The sequence below is a fragment of the Peromyscus eremicus genome, chromosome X, assembly GCF_949786415.1.
Source record: "Peromyscus eremicus chromosome X, PerEre_H2_v1, whole genome shotgun sequence".
In the NCBI taxonomy this organism is placed as follows: Eukaryota; Metazoa; Chordata; class Mammalia; order Rodentia; family Cricetidae; genus Peromyscus; species Peromyscus eremicus.
This window is the reverse complement of record NC_081439.1, coordinates 37265195-37285166: the sequence shown is the minus strand read 5'-3', so window position 1 is coordinate 37285166 and position 19972 is coordinate 37265195.

The window sequence follows — 19972 nt, the reverse complement described above, 5'->3', positions numbered from 1 at the left end:
TATTTGATTCCGTTGATCAACCTGTCTGTTTTAATGCCAATACCATGCAGGTTTATTACTAGAGCTATGTAATAAACCTTGAAATCACAGATGGTGATACCTTTGGGAGTTCTTTTTTTGTACAGGATTGTTTTTGCTATCATGGGTTTCTTGTTTTATCCATATGTAGTACAGCATTGTTCTTTCAAGGTCAATAAAGAGTTGTGTTGAGATTTTGGTGGAAGTTGCATTGAATCTATGGGTTGCTTTTGGTAAAATAGCCATTTTTGCTATGTTAATCCTATAGATCCATAAGCATGGGAGATCTTTCCATCTTTTGATATCTTCTTCAATTTCTTCCTTCAAAGACAAAGCTCTTGTCATACAGGTCTATAACTTGTTTGGTTAGAATTACACCAAGATATTTTATACTATTTGTGGTTAATGTAGAGGGTGCTGTTTCCTTGATTTCTTTCTCTCCCCATTTATCATTTGTATATAGGAGGGCTACTGATTTTTTGAGTTAAACTTGTATCAGCCACTTTGCTGAAGGTGTTTATGAGCTGTAGGAGTTCCCTGGTAAAATTTTTGGGGTCACTTATGTATATTTTCATATCATCTGCAAATGGCAATACTTTGACTTCTTCCTTTCCAATTGGTATCCCTTTGTTCTCCTTTAGTTGTCTTATTGCTCTAGCTAGAACTCCAAGGAGTATATTGAATAGATACAGAGAGAATGGACAGCCTTTTCTTGTTTCTGCTTTTAGTGGAAATTCTTTGAGTTTCTCACGATTTAATTTGATGTTGCCTATAGGATTGCTATAAAGTGCCTTTATTATGTTTAGGTTTGCTCATTGTATTCTATATCTCTCCAAGACTTTTATTATAAAGGGGTGATTGTTTCAGCATCTATTGAGATGATTTGTGCATTTTTTTCCCTTTTTGATCATGTAAATGGTAGATTACTTGGACAAATTTTCATAAGTTGAACCATCCCTGCATTTCTGGCATGAAGCTCACTTAATTGTGGTTGATGATCTTTTTGTTGTATTTTTGGATTTGGTTTGAGAGTATTTTATTCAGTGCTTTGCATACATGTTCATGAGGGATATTGGTATGTAGTTCTCTTTCTTTGTGATTCTTTATGTGGTTTCGTTATCAGGGTGACTGTGGTCTCATGAAAAGAACTTGACAATGTTCCTTCTATTTCTATCTTGTGGAATAATTTTAAGAAGTTTTGGTGTTAGCTGTTCTATGAAAGTCTGGTGGAATTCTGCAGTATAAAACCTTCTGGCCCTGGGTTCTTTTTTTGTAGGGAGACAGTTAATGACTTTTATTTTCTTGGGGCTTATAGGTCATTTTAAATTGTTTATCTAATCTTGCTTTTACTCTGGTAAGTGTTATCTATCAAGAAAGTTGTCCATGTATTTTTAGGACTTCCAATTTTGTGGAGTACAGGTTTTTGACATAATTATTATTTGGAGTTCCTTGGTGTCTTTTCTCCCTTTTTATTTCTGATTTTGTTAATTTGGATATTATCTCTCTGTCTTTTAGTTTGTTTGGATATAGGAATGTCTATCATTTTTATTTTCCCAAAGAACCAACTCTTTATTTCATTGATACTTTATTGTTCTCTTTGTTTTTATTTTATTGATTTTAACCCTCATTTTTTTAAAATAAGCTGCTTCTCTTTCCACTGTTTATTATTAATGTACAAAATATACAAAATCAAAAGAAAAAACTCCTCAAATCCATTGTGGTTCTAACCCAAGACCCTGCACAAAACCAACCCACTGTTTTCATAGAAAACAACTGATACCAAGACAGGGGAAGGAAGGAAAGGACTGGGAGGGCCCTGCATCTACCCAGGACGCCTCACACTGACAGGGTTCCACGTGGGGAAGGAGCAAGCCCACTCCCAAAGGCAGTGCATGTAGTGCGTCAGGCCCGGTGTACCCGGTTGAAGTTGATGAAAGCTGGTCTCATGGAAGTGTTTAATGGAGTCTCTAAAATGGCTGTAGGCAAGAGTGGCCTAACACTGCAGGCCTCCCTCCGCCAGCTACAACTTTAACTGGATGCCGATATGAGTGTGCCATCACTGAACCTAGCGGACTCAAAAGGACTTGGGTACTAACAGTTGGGGTGGTGAGGGGTACCATATATCCTGTTGCACTGGGGCTCCGGCTGGTGGAATGAGTTCTGGAACTGCTCCCTCTTGTGCCCCACATGGGCCCACTGTTAACTCTCATTTTGATTATTTCTTGCCTTCTATACCTCTTGGGTGTATTTACTTCTTTTTTTTTTTTGTCCTAGAGCTTTTATGAGTACATTTAACTTTCTACTATGAGATTTCTCCAAGTTCTCTATGAAGGCTCTTAGATTCTATGAACTTACCTCTTATCACAGCTTTCATATTGTCCCATAAGTTTGAGTATTTTGTGCATTCATTTTCATTGAATTCTAGAAAGTCTTTAATTTCCTTCTTTATTTCTGACTACCTACAAGAGATTCTTAATGGACTGTTTTGCATGTAACTGAATACTTTTCTGATTCCATTAAAAAGATAATGTGATGTTTTCTTTTATCCCTTTATTAGGGCAAAATGATTGGCTTACAAAGGTTAAACCATTATTGCCACTTTGAATAAACACTGCCAATATAGAATAGATAGCTGAGTTTCTTTCCCAGTTGTTATGATAAAATATCCTCCCCAAAAAATTTAGGGGAAAAAGTTTGTTTTAGCTTATACTTTCTGATTATAATTCATTGTATCTCAGAATTTCCAGTAGCAAGAGCTTTAGAAAGTTGGTCATATCCCATCCATAATCAGAAATAGAAAGAGCAGTGAGTGCATACTGGTATTCAGCTTGCATTTTCTAGTCTTGTACTATTAAGAATGCACTGTCCAGGCAATGATGACACTCACAGTGGTTGCAACTCTGTAGTTCACTTAAAAGAACTAATATAATCCCCCACAGACATGAGCACACATCAACTTGATGTAAGTGATCCCTCATTGAGACTCCCTTATTAGATGATTCTACATTATGACAAGTTGACGATATTATTGACCATAGTATATGTTTGAATACATTGTTGGATTTATTTGCTAATATTTTGGTAAAAGATCTACTTCTAAATTAATGACTGTTGAAGTCTATTTTTCCTTTTTTTCAATGTCTGCCTCTAGTTTTAGAATATGGTTAATAAATGACCTCATAAAATATATTATAGGGTGTTCTCTATTTTAATTTTATTTCTGAGATTATAATGTAATTACAACATTTCTTCCTTTACTTTTCTCCCTCCAAAACCTCCCATATATCCCTTCTCACTCTCCTTCAAATTCATGGTCTCTCATTTCATTGATTGATATCAAATGCATAAATGTATGTGTATATACATATTTATTATCTTATATGGAATTATTTATTTATTTATTTATTTATTTATTTATTTATTTATTTATTTTGATTTTTTGAGACAGGGTTTCTCTGTGTAGCTTTGTGCCTTTTATTTTTAAAAGCTCGCATTTCTCTCTTCATGTTTTTGTGTTTCTGTAACAGAAAAACAAAACATGAGCATTTTATAAAGGATGGAAATTTATTTTCTCAGTCCTGCAGGCTGAGAATTCCAAGGTTAAAGCACCAGCAAGTTTGGTTGAGTACTGAGAATCTATTTGCACAAATGTATTTTCAGTACTGCATTTTCTGGTAGGCAAAAATACTGTGTTCTCACTTCTCAGATAGCAAAGTTACAAAAGGGACAAAGCCCCTCTATCAAGATCTCGTATCACTGCAACTCATCTTATTTGTGAAGCCTCTGCTCTCATGAACTAACATTCAAAGGCACCACAACTTACCACTGTTACATTGAGTATTAAGTTTCAATGAGAACTTTGGAAAGAATGCATACACTAAAACCCTAAAATGTTCCTCAGGTATGGTTTTGAACCTTCTGATTCTTCCAGTATATTTTATTCTATTAATTCAATTTGTTATAAATATACAGATATGTTCAGGTTATCTGTTTCTCTTTAAGTAAATTTGGTGGTAGCATTTCAAGAAATTTGTCTATGTCATCTAACTTACAGAATTAGTAACTGAAAGGTCATTTAAAGTATTCTTTTTGCCTTAGTTTGGGTTTTTATTGCTGTGAAGAGACACCATGACCACCGCAACTCTTATAAAGAAAACATCTAATTGAGAGTGGGTCACTTACAATTTCAGAGGTTCAGTCGATCCTGGCAGGTAGTATGATGGCATGGAGGGAGGAATAGTGCTGGAGAAATAGCCAAGTGTCCTACATCTTGCAGGCAACAGGAAGTTGGCTGACTCACTGGGTGGTATCCTAAGTGTATTGAAACCATAAATCCTGCCCCCACAGTAACACACTTCCTCCAGAAGGTGTGGCCCAGATTAAAGGTGTGTCCTCCAGCTTAAATGTCTGAATTAAAGGCTGTGTCATCCAGTCTCCAACAAGACCACATTTCCTCCAACAAGGCCACATCTCCTAATAGTGCCAATCCCTGTGATCTTATGAGATTATGGAGTTATGGGGCCCAATTACATTCAAACTACCACACTCTTGCTATCTTTAATGTTTTAAGATCAGTAGTGATAGCCTTCTTATTTCTGAAAATGCTATTTTGTATCATTGTTTATATTTTTGCTTATATGACATTTGATTTATTACTCATGCAACAACTAATTAAATTCATAGGTTATCTCTTAAAAGAACATGTTTCTATAGATTGGGAAATGGTTGTTTGCCCTTCCAACTTAGTTCTTTCCTGTGTCCAAGAAAAAAAATGGTATTTAGTTCATCTGAGATTTTCTCCTGTGAAGATTGGAATGACAGATTCCAAAATGAACATATTTCTGAACTAACCAAAATTTCCACAATACAATGTTAACACATTATGACATTTCGTATAAACTTATGAGTAATTGCTTGTGTGTCTCCTAATTCAGATTCTAAGATTCAAGCATTCATTATTTCCAGTTACAGTATAAAATATTAACCAGTACCCATTCAAATCATGAAAGTAATTAATTATTATGCAAGTTGAGAATTAAAATGGATTTGGGAATTTTTCCCTTTCTTTTCATGTTAGAGACCATGGCATTGATATTGACTAAATGATCCAGTAAAGATCATTCACAATTTATGACATAACTGAGATCTAACCAATGAAAAGATAGACTCTTCTTCACTTGAGAAGCCAGCTGCTTTTCTTATTATTCTGACCACTTGATATAACTGCCCGTGCTATTTTTAGTACAAAAGAATTCACACCTGCTTTCCAGCTTTGCAGAGGATATTTCCCAAGGCAGTCTTTTGTGTAAAGTGAGTGCTAAAAACTGCCTCCTTCATTTTGCAATTGCCTGTAAGGGCTGTAACTCCTAAGCAAACAGAATAAAAATAATCAAGGAGCAACAGAAGAAAAACAATAAAGAATATTTATACAGTGCTTTATGTTATCAGACATTCTTGAAATACTAGATGACTGTTTATTGGAATCACCTATGCATACTAAAGTTTTTGCTACTCAATTTGAATATAATTACATTTTCTTTATTGCTCTACTAATGTAATTTTTATCTTATACCATAAGAGCTATATCTGAAATGTGAATTGTGAATATGTGCAATTACAGTCCTAGACTTGAAACATTTTAAAGAATGGTATTGTGACATTTTCATTACTGGACCCATAAAATTTAGTATGCTTGTCTCAATGATGCTTTTGAACATATTAACCAAAATGTTTTTTTTTTTTTCAACCCATGAATGTAAGTTAGCTTGATATGGAAACAAATTGTAACCTATTCTTGTAATAAGAATATCTGAGATTTGGTCAACCAGATAGAACCAACTGCTAAATAATTTTCTTAAATAATATAGAAGTAAACTGCAACCAATAGGATGATCCCTTCAGCTATACCTCCTTATTTTTCATACAATCACTTCCCTCACTCTGTTTGTATGGCTAGGGCTAGGGTTACATGTGCTAGGCAAGAACATTCAGAACCATCTTGACGTTCTATTCTACAATCACCAATAAAGCCAAATAAGATCTACAAAATCAGCTAGGCATGGTTGTTTAAGTCTCCATCTCAGCACTTAGGCAACAGGATCTGAGTTCAAGGCTACTCTGGGCCATGTAGGTAGACATTCTTTTAAAACAATTTGCAAGAGTAAACCATTAAACTATATTTCTTGTAAGTTTGTCTTTTATAAAGTTTAAAAACACAAGTGAATACTCACTGGTGGTGCAACTTTGATGAAAAATGTATATTTTTATTCTACAATTGGGTCAATTGTGCACACTAAAAAGACATTCCCAACAGCACAGAATATGTTCAGCCTTAAATGCTCCAGTAATTTCCTTCCCAGATGAATGTTGATATAACATCAATAAAAGTTTGGAAAATTTAAACATTCAATTTATTTTCTTTTCCTTTCATATTTTGCATTCTTTGTGTCTTTTACCTAATAGGGTCTCATCATACTGCACAAACTGTTCTCAAATTCCTAGGCTCAAGTTCCCTTCTCCTTTCAGCCTCTCAAATTGCTGGTAGTACAAAATAGAGGTATGTGCCATGATGACCAGCTGAAAATTCTATTTGCTTTCATAAGCAGACCAAGGACTTAAGGGAGTTAGTGAGAACTCATTAGAGCATATATTTCAAGAACTCTCATTGAGTACTCTCTATTTTGCCTAGAATACTTTTTTGTCCTTTCAGCTCTCACTGTTCATTTTCTTTCCTACTTTTAGCTAATGAAACACTGTAAACTTGGATTTGGCAGTGTACACTGGGTTTCCAGCTCATTTGCATATATGTAGTAGCATATAGCTTCATAACAATATGAGTGAGTTTTTCTTGCTAGAATTTTTAATACTGGTATCTTTTCTTTCAGTTTCTTTTTCAGCTTTTGCTTTTCTTTTTTTTCTTTTTTTCTTTTTTTTTTTTTTTTGGTTTTTCGAGACAGGGTTTCTCTGTGTAGCTTTGTGCCTTTCCTGGAACTCACTTGGTAGTCCAGGCTGGCCTCGAACTCACAGAGATCCGCCTGGCTCTGCCTCCCGAATGCTGGGATTAAAGGTGTGCACCACCACCGCCCGGCTTCTTTTTCAGCTTTTTCTTAAAATGTTTATTACCCTATTATCCTCTCTCAAGAAATTGATATGCTTTAACAATAAAACCAAATAGTTTCTTTTTTTATGTTTAGCTTAGCATATACTATTTTATCTATACAAATCACATTTTTATTATTTCAAATTTCAAATTGTACTATGCAAAATGTACTGTTGCTTGATTTTCTCACTATTATTCACTGTGCAAAGTTCCTTCTATGCTAACTAGTCCAATCTGGATTTATCGTTTTCAAACATTTTAATACATGCATGTAGCACTGGTGCAGATATTCTACAATTTCTCAATCTACCCCATAAGGTTTGTTTTGAATAGTAAAATGTATATTGATAATACTGAGATACACAAATGTATAAGTTAAAAATAACTTTTAGTGCTGTTACAGAGATGTCCAAGATTGCATAGTTGGATTACAGTTACTGTGTTTTAACTTTTTAAATTGTTCTGAGTTGAATTGACTCTAAAACATGTTGCAACCATAAATCATGGAACTTGCTACTGTTGTGTTATTAGGAAGTATGATTTCTGTAGATTCACTCAAATTAGGCTGAAATTCTACTGGATTATAATGTGGTCTGATACAGTGACTAGAGAGTTTATAATAATAAGGAAATTTTGTCACAAACACCTGGATGAGACGATCATCTGTGATAATATGAAAAAAGATGGAATCATGTTTCTATAAGCCAACAACCACATAAATCAATGGAGAAGTGAAAAACAATCTTCCCTTAGGTTCTTGCAAGAGCCAACTACCTGCACCTTGATTTTAGACTCACAGCTTCCAGGATGTAAAGAGTAAAGTTTTGTTCTGTTAAGCAAAGTTTGGAGTATTATTTAGAGTAGCCCGAGGAAAATACTAGCTGTTCCAAAGGTAGATTTTTTGTGTTTTACTTTATGAACAGGTCTATTTACTATTATTTAAAATATACACTTTAATTTTAATTTTGACATTTTGTTAGAATGTCATATAGGGTAAACTGTATTTACTTTATTTCTGCTTCTCTCCTCCCAAGAAAACAAATTCTCTGTACCTCAGCAGCTATTGACTATTATAGTTTTTTTTTTAATCTAGGTATGATGCCCTGTGAAATTTTCTCCATGTACTTTTGCATGTTGGGTGGTATTGTCATTATTCTAGTCTTATTCTGGTCAATATATTAAGGTGTCATAGATGCAGCTTTCTTGTCATAGCCAGACACTAGATACCTAAACACTATCCAGGTATCCTGGCTCTTAGAATCTATCAGCCCTCTTTGTTGTTGTTTTTGTTTGTTGCTTAGACTCTTCCTTTAACTATTATTTTAGATGGCACTGTTTTAAATGAGGCTCTGAGAAACTTTAAGTGACTGTTCAACATTTATTAATATGCTCTCAAAACTTTCTTATTTTACTTTTTAATTGAATGGATTAATGTTGTAATATTTTATGATAATTGATCCATCATTCATTCTATCCTGTAGCTAGAGTTTTCCTGCCTGGCCCACAGTCAGGACAAATCTCTCTCACCTATCAGTTCCACAGCCGCTCAGACCCAACCAAGTAAACACAGAGATTTATATTGCTTACAAACTGTATGGCCATACCAGGCTTCTTGCTAACTGTTCCTACAGCTTAAATTAATCCAGTTCTATAAATCTATACCTTGCCACATGGCTCGTGGCTTACCGGCATCTTCACACGCTGTTTGTCATCGTGGTGGCTGGCAGTGTCTCTGACTCAGCCTTCCACTTCCCAGCTTTATTCTCCTCCTTGTCCCACCTATACTTCCTCCTGCCTGACTACTGGCCAATCAGTGTTTTATTTACTAACCAATCAGAGCAACACATTTGCCATACAGAACATCTCATAGCACTATCCTACACTTGTTAGTTTGTTTTCTTGGATTTCATTTATTTTTATTATTACTAAATAGAAATCACCTTCAAATTCATTTTCTTTCTTGTGGCTTTTAAAATTGTCCATTTGAAAAAGTTAACCAATTCCTAAAATAAAAAAAAATATTAGATAGTGTACCTCTTTACCCATTATAGCTAGTAAGTTCTAATTCTGGTTGGAGTTTTACATAACCATGCACATGAAATGATTTATAGTTTTCCTTAAAATTAAATGTTATGAATACTCAACATACTCCCCAAGTACAAAGTTGAAATAATCTGTGACTTCTCAACTTGACTTAAGTTTGCTGAAAATTGAGCAAGTATAGTACCACATCTCCCCATCAGAAAATACAGATGAAAAGACTTAATTGAGCCCAAATCCTACCTTTTTAGAATATTAATCTTGTAAGTGTCAATTTCTTCATCTATGGCATCAGCAGATATATTGACAGTATCTTTTTCCAAAGATAGTTGTAAGTTATGGGCCCCATGGGTTACGTTCTAGATAACCACTTCAGGAACAAAACACATATTTTCACAGTTGCTAGAATTGCTTCCTGATGCCTTTTAACAGGGTATTTTCCTCATTTGGAATGATCTCTGATGAAGGCACTTGCTTTAAACAAGTTTGTGTTCCATCTCAGGAGCACCAAATGACCAAAAAACATTTCACGCTTTCTAGCGCTCCTGCCCCAGTTCAGGATAACTCTGTAGGACTATTTACTGTCTCAATTTTCATTCTCAACCTTTATTGAAACATCTGTTTCAATGGTATGTACTAAACATTTATTGCTGCTTGGTTTTGATTCTCTTATCATTTCACAGGTCTATAATAAGAGAATCCCTGATAATACTACCAAATGTTTCCAGTGGAGCATAACTTAAGATACTACTTAGAATGTACATGGAAAGTATTAAATAACTGCTAATATTATAGACTACTGGTATTAGTATTATAAATCTTAGTGTTCAGTCTCTCATGATAACCTGTAAAAGTATGTCAGTGGCATGGGTATGGTGGAGGGGTGGAGGTCTCTCTCTCTCTCTCTATATATATATATATATATATGTGTGTGTGTGTGTGTGTGTGTGTGTGTGTGTGTCTGCTTCTCTTTCTCTCAGTCTCTCTTTCTGTATGTCTTCTCTTCCTCTGTATCTCTGTCACTGTTTCTGATTCTGTCTCTCTCTCTGTCTCTCTGTCTCTCTCTCTCTCTCTCTCTCTCTCTCTCTCTCTCTTCCTGAAATCATATTTGACATGTACCAATTATTCTGGTCTGATTCTTCTTAGAAGACAAATATTGTGGCTCCCAATAGGGTGAATTCTAACTCTTAAGCAGAATAATAGCAACTGCCATGTAACATTATTGAAAACCACTGCAAAACTAGGGCATCAGTTATTACTGTTTTATAAATTAAAGCACAGTATGTTGCAGTATATATCAATACAAGCTGTCAGACAAAACATATTTAAAGCCAAATTTAAATAAAATAAAATAAAATGGGCTTAAGTGTTGATAAAATATTGATTAACATTTTCTGCAATTCTGAATTTTAGTTATGAACCTTTACATTGAAATCTGTGCATGTGGATATGTGATGTGTTTCCATGTGGACAAGTGCAGACTATATACTTCAAGTAAAGATATTCTTCATTCAACATGCATATAGAAAGGAAGTGAAATAGTCATTTATGTGGTCAGTATGATTAACTAAATATGGACAGCTGGCTAAATTTGATTGAAGGGAAAGGAGTGATTTAATTTATTTGATTTTCTTCCCCTAAATTATCTATAGTGTGGATTTCACAACCATCACAAATATTCTCAACAGTAATTTTCAGAAGTATCTGGAAAATTCATAAATTGACAGTAATGTGATTTATTATTTATATTTTATTATTACCTTAATTTTTAAGTTTAAATGAATTAAGCTAAAACTATATATTCTAGGTGATTTTGAATATAAATTCAGTACTGAAATGCTGTTTCTAGCAGGCTTACTAGCTATGAAAATTCTAATTGAAGACAAATTGACAGGTATTGTATAGGCTCTGAAGAAAAGATTAAATTTCTAAAATTATTAAATAAATGTTAAATGAATTATTGGAAAACATTCCATTCATTCCATGCACTGTAGTTTTATCATAGATTTATCCAGCCCTATTAATCTGAAATTTTATTAGGTACAATCATGTTCTAATTTGAGAAACTTCAAATAAATATTAAAGTGTCAAGACAAAGGAATGAATGAGGAGAAAGTTCGGGAATAAACTATAGTGTTTTTAAATGATTATTTGACTGCAGTATCTAAGTTATTTCATTCTATGATTTAACATGTGCCAAGGCAGAAACTGGATGATCAAGTCTGATGTCTTTCTTTTTTGTGTACTTCCCCTTAAAATCAGAATTATAAAACCATTAAATTATTGAATTATCTGAAATCTTTTGGTAATCTGACAATCTCACATGAAGAAAAAGAAGACAGGAATGAACACATAAAAGGAAACAATGAGCAATACCAAATAAAAATTTTTGAATCAGTATTTTTGCTGTAGACATATAAGTGGTAAGTATTATTGTTATTCATCTAATCAGCTTTAATGTCAGTTACATAGATAATAAATTTTACCATTGATATTGACTTTATTGTTGCTACTACAACAAGTAGTCATAAAGTTGTTATATTTAAACAATACCTATTTTGTTTTTGTTGTTAGTATTTTATTATTATTATTATTATTATTATTATTATTGAGACAATGTCTCAATACATACATAGTCTTAGCTGAAATTTAACTTGCTATGTAAACCAGGATGGCCTTGAACTCAGAGAGAGCCACTTGCCTCTGTCTCCCAAGTATGTGTATTAAAGGAAAGCATCACCATGCCTGGCTTTAATTTATTATATTAAAATAAATTTATTAAATTTGTTTTCATTTTTTATTAAGGTATATAATGTATTCTGACTACTTTCACACCCCCCACCTTTTATCCTCTACCTCCCACTCATGTCACTCCTTAACATAAATCCCTTTGCCACATTTATCTCTTTGTGTTTTATTTTGTGGCCCACTGAGTTTAGTCAGGGATATGTGTATAACTATGAGTTTGGAACTATCAACAGAGCCTGGTAGGCTCATCAATGGGTACACAGCTGAAGACAATGACTGAGTATCCCCCAGAATCCCTTAATAGCCAATGCCTTAGTAGGGAAATACAGGCTCTGTGGTTCCTTGCCCTGTCTGTGAGTAACCATTGACCAGCTCAGTCTTGTGTAGTTCCAGTACAGACAATCACAGCTGCTGTGAGTTTATGATTGCAATGGTTGTGCCCTGTCAAGAAGATAGGCACTTTAATCTCAATTCAGTTTTTAATATAAGAATGGTGATATTGTGTCCCCAATATATTGTGCATCCTAATAAACTTATCTGGGGTCACAGAACAACAGCCACTAGACAGACATAGAGGCCAGAAAATGGTGGCACACACACCTTTAATCTTATCACTTTGGAGGCAGAGATCCAACCAGATCTCTGTGAGTTCAAGGCCACACTGGAAACAGCCAGGCATGGTGACACACATCTTTAATCCCAGGAAGTGATGGCAGGAAGCAGAAAGGTATATAAGGTGTGAGGACCAGGAACTAGAGGCTTTTAAGCTTTTAGGCTTTTAGCAGCAGTTCAGCTGAGATCCATTCAGATGAGGACTCAGAGGTTTCCAGTTTGAGTAAACAGGATCAGCTGAGAAGTTGGCAAGATGAGGTTAGCTGTGGCTTGTTCTGTCTCTCTGCTCTTTCAGATTTTACCCCAATAGCTGGCAGTGAGTTTTTTATTTAATAAGACCGTTTAAGATCGTCTTACATAAAACTTGAATAATCCATTTTGTAAGGTAAGTCAGTACATTGGAAGCTTCCTGGTATTAGAATGAGAACATGATTCTGTGGCTGATATTTTCCCTGTAAAACACAAGAAAAGATATTATTCTTCTAAAACCATTATTTTCTCCTTTCTCAATTTCTTACTTCCAAAAAGCAAAATGTAACATGAGCATAAAAGATTCTTTATATCACTGTTTACTGTGTCATTTTGAATATTCATTAAATATTCAGAGATTCAATACCATAATTTGTAAAACTGAGGTATTTGATACATCTGTAAGTTCTGTTGTGGGTATTAATGAGATTATGAAGATAAAAATAACTATCAACTAAAGTAACTATAACAACAACAGTAATGAGATATTGTGTGCCAAAGATTTTTATAACCATTATTTTTACTGAAGTGTGTAATATAGATCTATCTGTAGTTATATTAAGTTATTTTTATTAATTCAAGGAAAATTAATTTAATAAAATAAAATATTACTGAGGACCTGCCACTTATTAAAGTCTATTAACAATTTTGGCTTAAATTTAAAAATCACTGATGAAAATTCTCACTTCTCTATCAATATTTTGATGTCAAAGAGTAATGGTAGACACAAATATTTCCATCGTTAAATTAAATCATCAGAAAAATGAATGCTAATATTTATAAGTAAGTGCCAGCCTTATGAAGATGTTTTTAAGTGAGCACAGTTTGATTTCAGTTCAGACTGATCCTCATACAATTATGCATGTTAATGGGAATGATAATGTGTAGTAGTGTCCAGAGATTTACTTTCAAGGACAGAAATGACACAGCATAATTCATACTCATAGATCCTTGAAGACATTCTAAGACACTAACATAATTCAAACAAAGTAATTATAAAATTATTCAGAAAATGTGGTTTCTCTGGGCTCAAGGCAGTTTGGTAATGGGAAATAAATGGAGTCTCCATATGTCTACTCCATCCACAGCCAATCTGCATCTGTATATCTATCCTTCTGTGAATAAATAAGTGCTACTCTCTTTCGTCCTCATCTTTCCTTTAAGTTTCAATTTCTATTTAGTGTTGGCTTGTGATGTTTGTCTTTATTTGAAAGATTTGTTTAAAAATTCATAAAATTACAAAGTCTCAAATCCATTGTGTCCAATTGTCTTACTATGTCAGGAATAAAGAAAATTCTTGTGAGCCACAAAGAACTAAGGAGTGAAAAAATCAGATCTTTCAGAATCTCTGTGTTGAAAACTTGTGCTTTAAAAACTACTTCAGTAAATAATTTGTTTTTAGGATTTAACTATAATAAATGAGAAAAATAGCAATAACATATGTCAAAATTTTCAAAATAGACAAAAGTAGTAAATACAGAACACCTCCAATATCCAACGTTATATTCACAGTGGTCTAAACAAAAACTTTCAAGTTATTTTATCATGATTGGCAAAATTTTCTTTTCACAAAATTTAAGCTTTCCATCGTTCAGTAAAGGCACTACATCTGTTGCCAATCGAGCTTGCTTGTTCTTTGCTTAATCTAAATTTCTTATCAGCTAAATTTCTTATCAGCTGTGCTTCTGCTCCATTATTTATGGATGATAGTTGGTGAAATAAAGTTTTCTGTAATTATCTAGCATTTTTTAAAGGATGCAAACTCAAAATACCCAGAATTGTATAAGGCCAGTTTGAGGCAAATTGATGAATGCACCTCTTGACTACAGGACTTAGTGTACAATGGAGTTGAAGATACAACATAAAAGAGAGTTGTTATAAAACATTGAATATTACAAATCCTCTTTGAAAAGTTTTACATGCATAATTTTTTCTCTCCTCTGAGCAAGAAAATATTCACAGATGAATGCCGCGGGCTGCAGGAATATATCATAAGAACTCAGTTGGTTATGGCAAAGTCACTATCTGAAGGGATCAAGGAATTCCTCCAGAGGAAGCCAAATTCCAAGGAGCTTTTGGTGTTATTTAGCTTGTTATATATCAGCTGTATTCTGTTATGAAAATCATGTGTGCCTTCATAGTTTTTCCAAATGACTTTTCCCTAAAAGGGGCTAACAGTGTGGACTGATCACTCTCTGGACATACACATTCCAGGTATTTGGAGAACAGCCTCAGGAAAAGGCTTCCTCTGGAATCAGATATCTCCCTTAGCCACTTTCAAGGACTAACAGTAATAACAGTCCACACACAAGTCTCCTGATTTAAGGTAAATTCCACAAAGAGACACCGCCTAGGTCAGGTGGATGTTAAAAATAGCTTTACACAATTTAGCTTGGACCCTCCTTTCTTACAGCCTTACTAACTTTATAGACCTCTAACTCCTTACCTAACCACTTCTAGGAATATTTAGATAACCTTCTACACTGACAGCTATGCTCAGCCAGAACCCCAGTTCAAGCCTCCCTGTAATTATCATTGGCAGCATCTGGTCAGGTCCATCCCCAGATGGAGGAAAGCACCTTATCAGAGATACCTCTGTACTCTCTAAGTGCAGACTTAAGCATCCAGGCTACCTGTTTGAGAAGGCCTGGTGGATATGCCAATTAAACTTAACTTCCTCCTTTCCCAAATCTTATCTCCTGTTCCAGATCTCCCTTTAACTATCACCAGAGGCATCTACCTACACAGGTTGCCTAGCTACCAAGCACACTTTCCCCCACCCTGCAGAAAAATAGCAGATAGCTTGGACAGATAGGAGCTACAGGGATAAAAGAAGGCAGTTTTGTTTTCTCCCATTGAATTAGCAACTTATATATTCTTAACATTTTCTATTAATCACGTTTGAGACTATGGTTGAGCACATAAGATCCCTCTTCTAGGATATTACCCAAATTTAGCCTTTAGTTAATTAATTTCCCCATTGGTCACTTCCCTTTGAGGTTGCAAATGATAATTAATGGTTATTGTCCCTCTATGCGATTCTTATCACCCCTCGGTTTACCCTGGAAGCCTGGCTTTGCATTGCTAAGGGAATACTGCTTGTAAGTGTATATATACCAGGACTTCCAGGGCACTGGAGGATGAAGAAGAGAAAAGAGAATAGAAGAACTAGATGGGTAAGAACTTGAGAGGAACAAACTGAGATGGGGAAGAACTAGATTGAAAGGCTAGAAGAGAGTACTAGAGGAATGAGATGGGAGATGAGGAAGAGCCAGATGGGGAAGAACAAGATGAGGAAGAACAAGATGGGAGAGAAGGAGATCGGAGAGGAGCTGATATGGGAAAGAACTAGATGGATGAGGACCTAGAAGAGACAGAACTAGATGAAGGAATTAAGATAGAACCTGGAGGAGACAGCAGATAAATGTTAAGAGAAATCGGGCAAGAAAGGAGCTAAAAATGAGAGCAGAGTATAAGCTTGTACAGAGAGAACTGACAGAATAATAAAGAGTATGGACTAAGGAATTTCGTGTACATAGATTCATTTCTTTTCATCAAAGATTAATTATCAGCTGGTTGTAGATTCTTCCCAGACCCTGGGAGGGGACTATCGAGGGGCTGGACCCCCATAGTCCTTGATTGATGAACACAGCTGAAAAAGAGGTGTCTGTTTATGAATGTGTGTGTGTGTGTGTGTGTGTGTGTGTGTGTGTGTGTATGTGTGTGTTCTGGTGTAGTGTTTTATGGGATTCTTTAGTGTGAGAACAAATATATCTCTAATGCTTGTACCTTTTTATCTTTTCTTGGATTTCCTTCCATTGGTTTGTCTTGCCCAACCTTGATGTGAGGTTTTGTTTTATTTTGTTATATTTTATTATTATCTCATAGAAGCCTGTTCTTTTCTGATGAGTAACAAAAAAGGAGTGGGTGTAGATAGAAGGGGGTGGGAGGGTTAGAGAGAAGTGAAACAATAATCAAGATTTATTATGTGAGAAAAGGATCTATTTTCAATAAAAGGAAAAAATATATAACCATTTTTAAGAAAGTATGTCCTCTAAATACCACCCCTTCACTATACTTTCAGTTAAATATATTCAACATGAAATATTTTCTACTCTGCCCAAACTCTTACCACATCAAATGTGCAACAACTAAGGGAAAAGAGGTTAATGAGCAGAGAAATAATATGACGTGACAGTGTTTTTAAAATTATGATGGCCACAGCTTATTAATTTTTTTTCACGGTTTACTTTCATTACTCTGGGACGATGTTCTTTTGATGACATCACAGTCACTTTGATTAATAAGGTATTTTCCACAAACTATGACCAATTCAATGTTATTTCTACTACCATAAGAAAAAATGGTTTTGGCCAACAAGGCATTATATTGAGTTTCTTCCAAAGTGGTCAACATTCTTTGGTGTTGACAAATTTTATTTTGCCTAGTATGGTTATTTTAGGTTTTTTATGCAAAAGTCATAGCATATACTTTATGGTTTTTATAATGAGTTAGATGGTACAAATTATTTACTTCAATAACTTTTTTGTCATCTTTACACTCACCATCTTCTTTCCTTAGGTACAGTATAGACTCCAATGAATAGTAGATGCAAAGATGCCAGAGGGGAGAGAAAAAAGGATTTAGATGCTGTTTTGAGTATTCATTTGATAGAGGCAAGTATTTAAGACAGGAGAAAGTTTAACTACAGTAACAAATTCAGGTAAAAGTTATAAAATATGCCAATAGATACCAAAGTCAAATATAAAAAAATTACATAACAAAGTCATATCAATGACATTATCCTCAAATTCCACAGGTCTTCTTATTATAAGTGATCATACTTTGCTTACTTTTTGTTGTTTTCACTTCTTAAGTAGAGAAATGAAGTTTAAAAGATCAATTTACTAGAAAATGAATACCCACCATTTATCAGTCTAAATCTTAGTAATCTGAAATTTATTCCAGAGCTTTAATGTATTAAAAGTGAGCAAATTCAAAACAATGTGTGGGCTCTTATAAACACCAAGAAACTATAAATAACCAAATAATAATGCTTATAAAATAGAGGCCATAAAATAATCATTATAAACAATTTGAATAAACACTAGAGTCAGAAAAGTAAAGTATGGTAGCATTTAAAAGAAGGACATAAATTGCTCGAATTGTAGTGAATGGCCAGAATTCTTCAGCCACTTCTGAGTGAGTCATGAACCAAGTGTCAATAATCTCAAAATGTCAAAATGAATTAGTACTTTGTGTGTAGTGTTAGCACATAGGGTGAGACTTTTATTTTATTATAGAGAGCATATGAATATGTCTAATCAGATGTTAACCAGTTCTAAATGGGTCTTCCACTAGGGCCTAGGATCTCTCTGAGAAGGCAATTATATCTCAAAGAAGTAAAAGCATTTGGTATTGGGGTTATGGCTCAGTCTGAAAAGTACCTGGCAAATAATTATATGGACTTGAGTTCAGACCTGTAGCACCATGTAAGTGATAGATATGTTAATGTATATTTATAACTCTAGATTATGTGAGAGGGTGCAGAAACAAGCAGATTTCAAAAACTCCCTGGTCAGTCAGTCTAACCACTGGTCCCAAGTTTAGTGAGTGATCCTCTCTTTAAAATAAGATGGAGAGCAACAGAAGTCGAACCCTGGCCTCAACATAAACATTTGTGCTCATTCACATTCACAGGTACATAAAAGCATGTGGGCGTATACATTGTATATGCACAAATACCCAGAGAGAGGGAGAGAGAGTGTAAAGAGAGATAGAGTTGTGGATCCGGTCCTTTGAACAATTAAGGACGAAGCTACACTACTTGTCTAAAAATAATATTGTATGAATTAAATGTTTATACAAGAGTTAATCTGGCTCTTAAGATTATTTAAATACCATGCAGCTGCTATGAGAGAGAAAGAGGGAGGAAGAGAGAGAAGCAGGGGGTGGGGGGGACAAACAATTGGCTGTAAACACATCTTCTTCATCAAATATGACACAATATCATCTGTACACAGGTTTTCTTAGCTTATTTTTCCAGAATGAATTCTCAGATGAGAGCAAGATTAGGTCTTGTTCAGACTCATTTGATTCAGATTGTTCTAGACAAGCCAAGTGTGAGGTGCCTATTCAGCTCTTTGTTTGGGTTTGAAATAGAAGCACTGCTAGCTTGAATACGTGTGTGTGTGTGTGTGTGTGTGTGTGTGTGTGTGTGTAATGAAAGAAAGGCCACACATTCTGTCATGCCACCTGGCACCATTCAAAAAAGGAGCTTGAATTGACCATTTTCAAATGGATAGTTCAAGTGTGAAATCATCAGAACTAAAGAAGGGAAAAAAAATAATCACATCATAAAAGAAACACTTCAAGGGACCTTAACAGAGGTTATTAGTATTGACTACCTGGGGTTTAAAAGACCAAATGGCAGCTAGTTTTCTTTACATTGCTTTGTAACAAGGCAAGACAGAGCAGAGGTAGGCAGGTCTTTTGTAAATGCATTGAGAACCCAAGGGAGAAAAAAGTAGCTTGTAAAGTGAATATACTTCACAGCCTATTGATAGATATCCTGGACCCAATTTTAAGTTTCATTTGTGGGGTAAAGGAAGCAACGAGTAATTAGGTATTTTAAAAAACTTAGATGAAAAAAATCATTTCCAAATTCTATAGAATGTACTAAAACAGCAGACTGAAATACTTTGACTTCCTCATGTGTCCTTTTAAGTTCATTTAATTGAAGGTGGACTGCTACTTTCTGTGGCTGAAGAAAGTATGTATCCTCTTTAATTATGATGTAGTGATAGCATTTATATTTAACTATTTTCTGGTGCTAGAAATTGACAACTGGGGTGAGAACCAGATGGCTAGGATCACTGAAATACTTTGAGGCAGAATAAATAGAGCCAGCTCGGAGAATAAAGATCCACACAAACAGATGTTTTCACTGAAAACCCAAGGCCAGATTAGACTAAGGATTCTTTTGTGCTTCATTAAGAATAATTCCTGGTATGAGTTGGAGGTATACACTCTCATTAGAAGTCACCAAACTTTTTAGCAAACAGTCTTTCTTTACCAAATGATAATTATCTCTGGTAATTGTATTTATTTTGTGAACTGAATCTTATATTTTGCATTTCAAAAAGATAGATAGATAGATAGATAGATAGATAGATACATAGATAGATAGATAGATAGATAGATAGA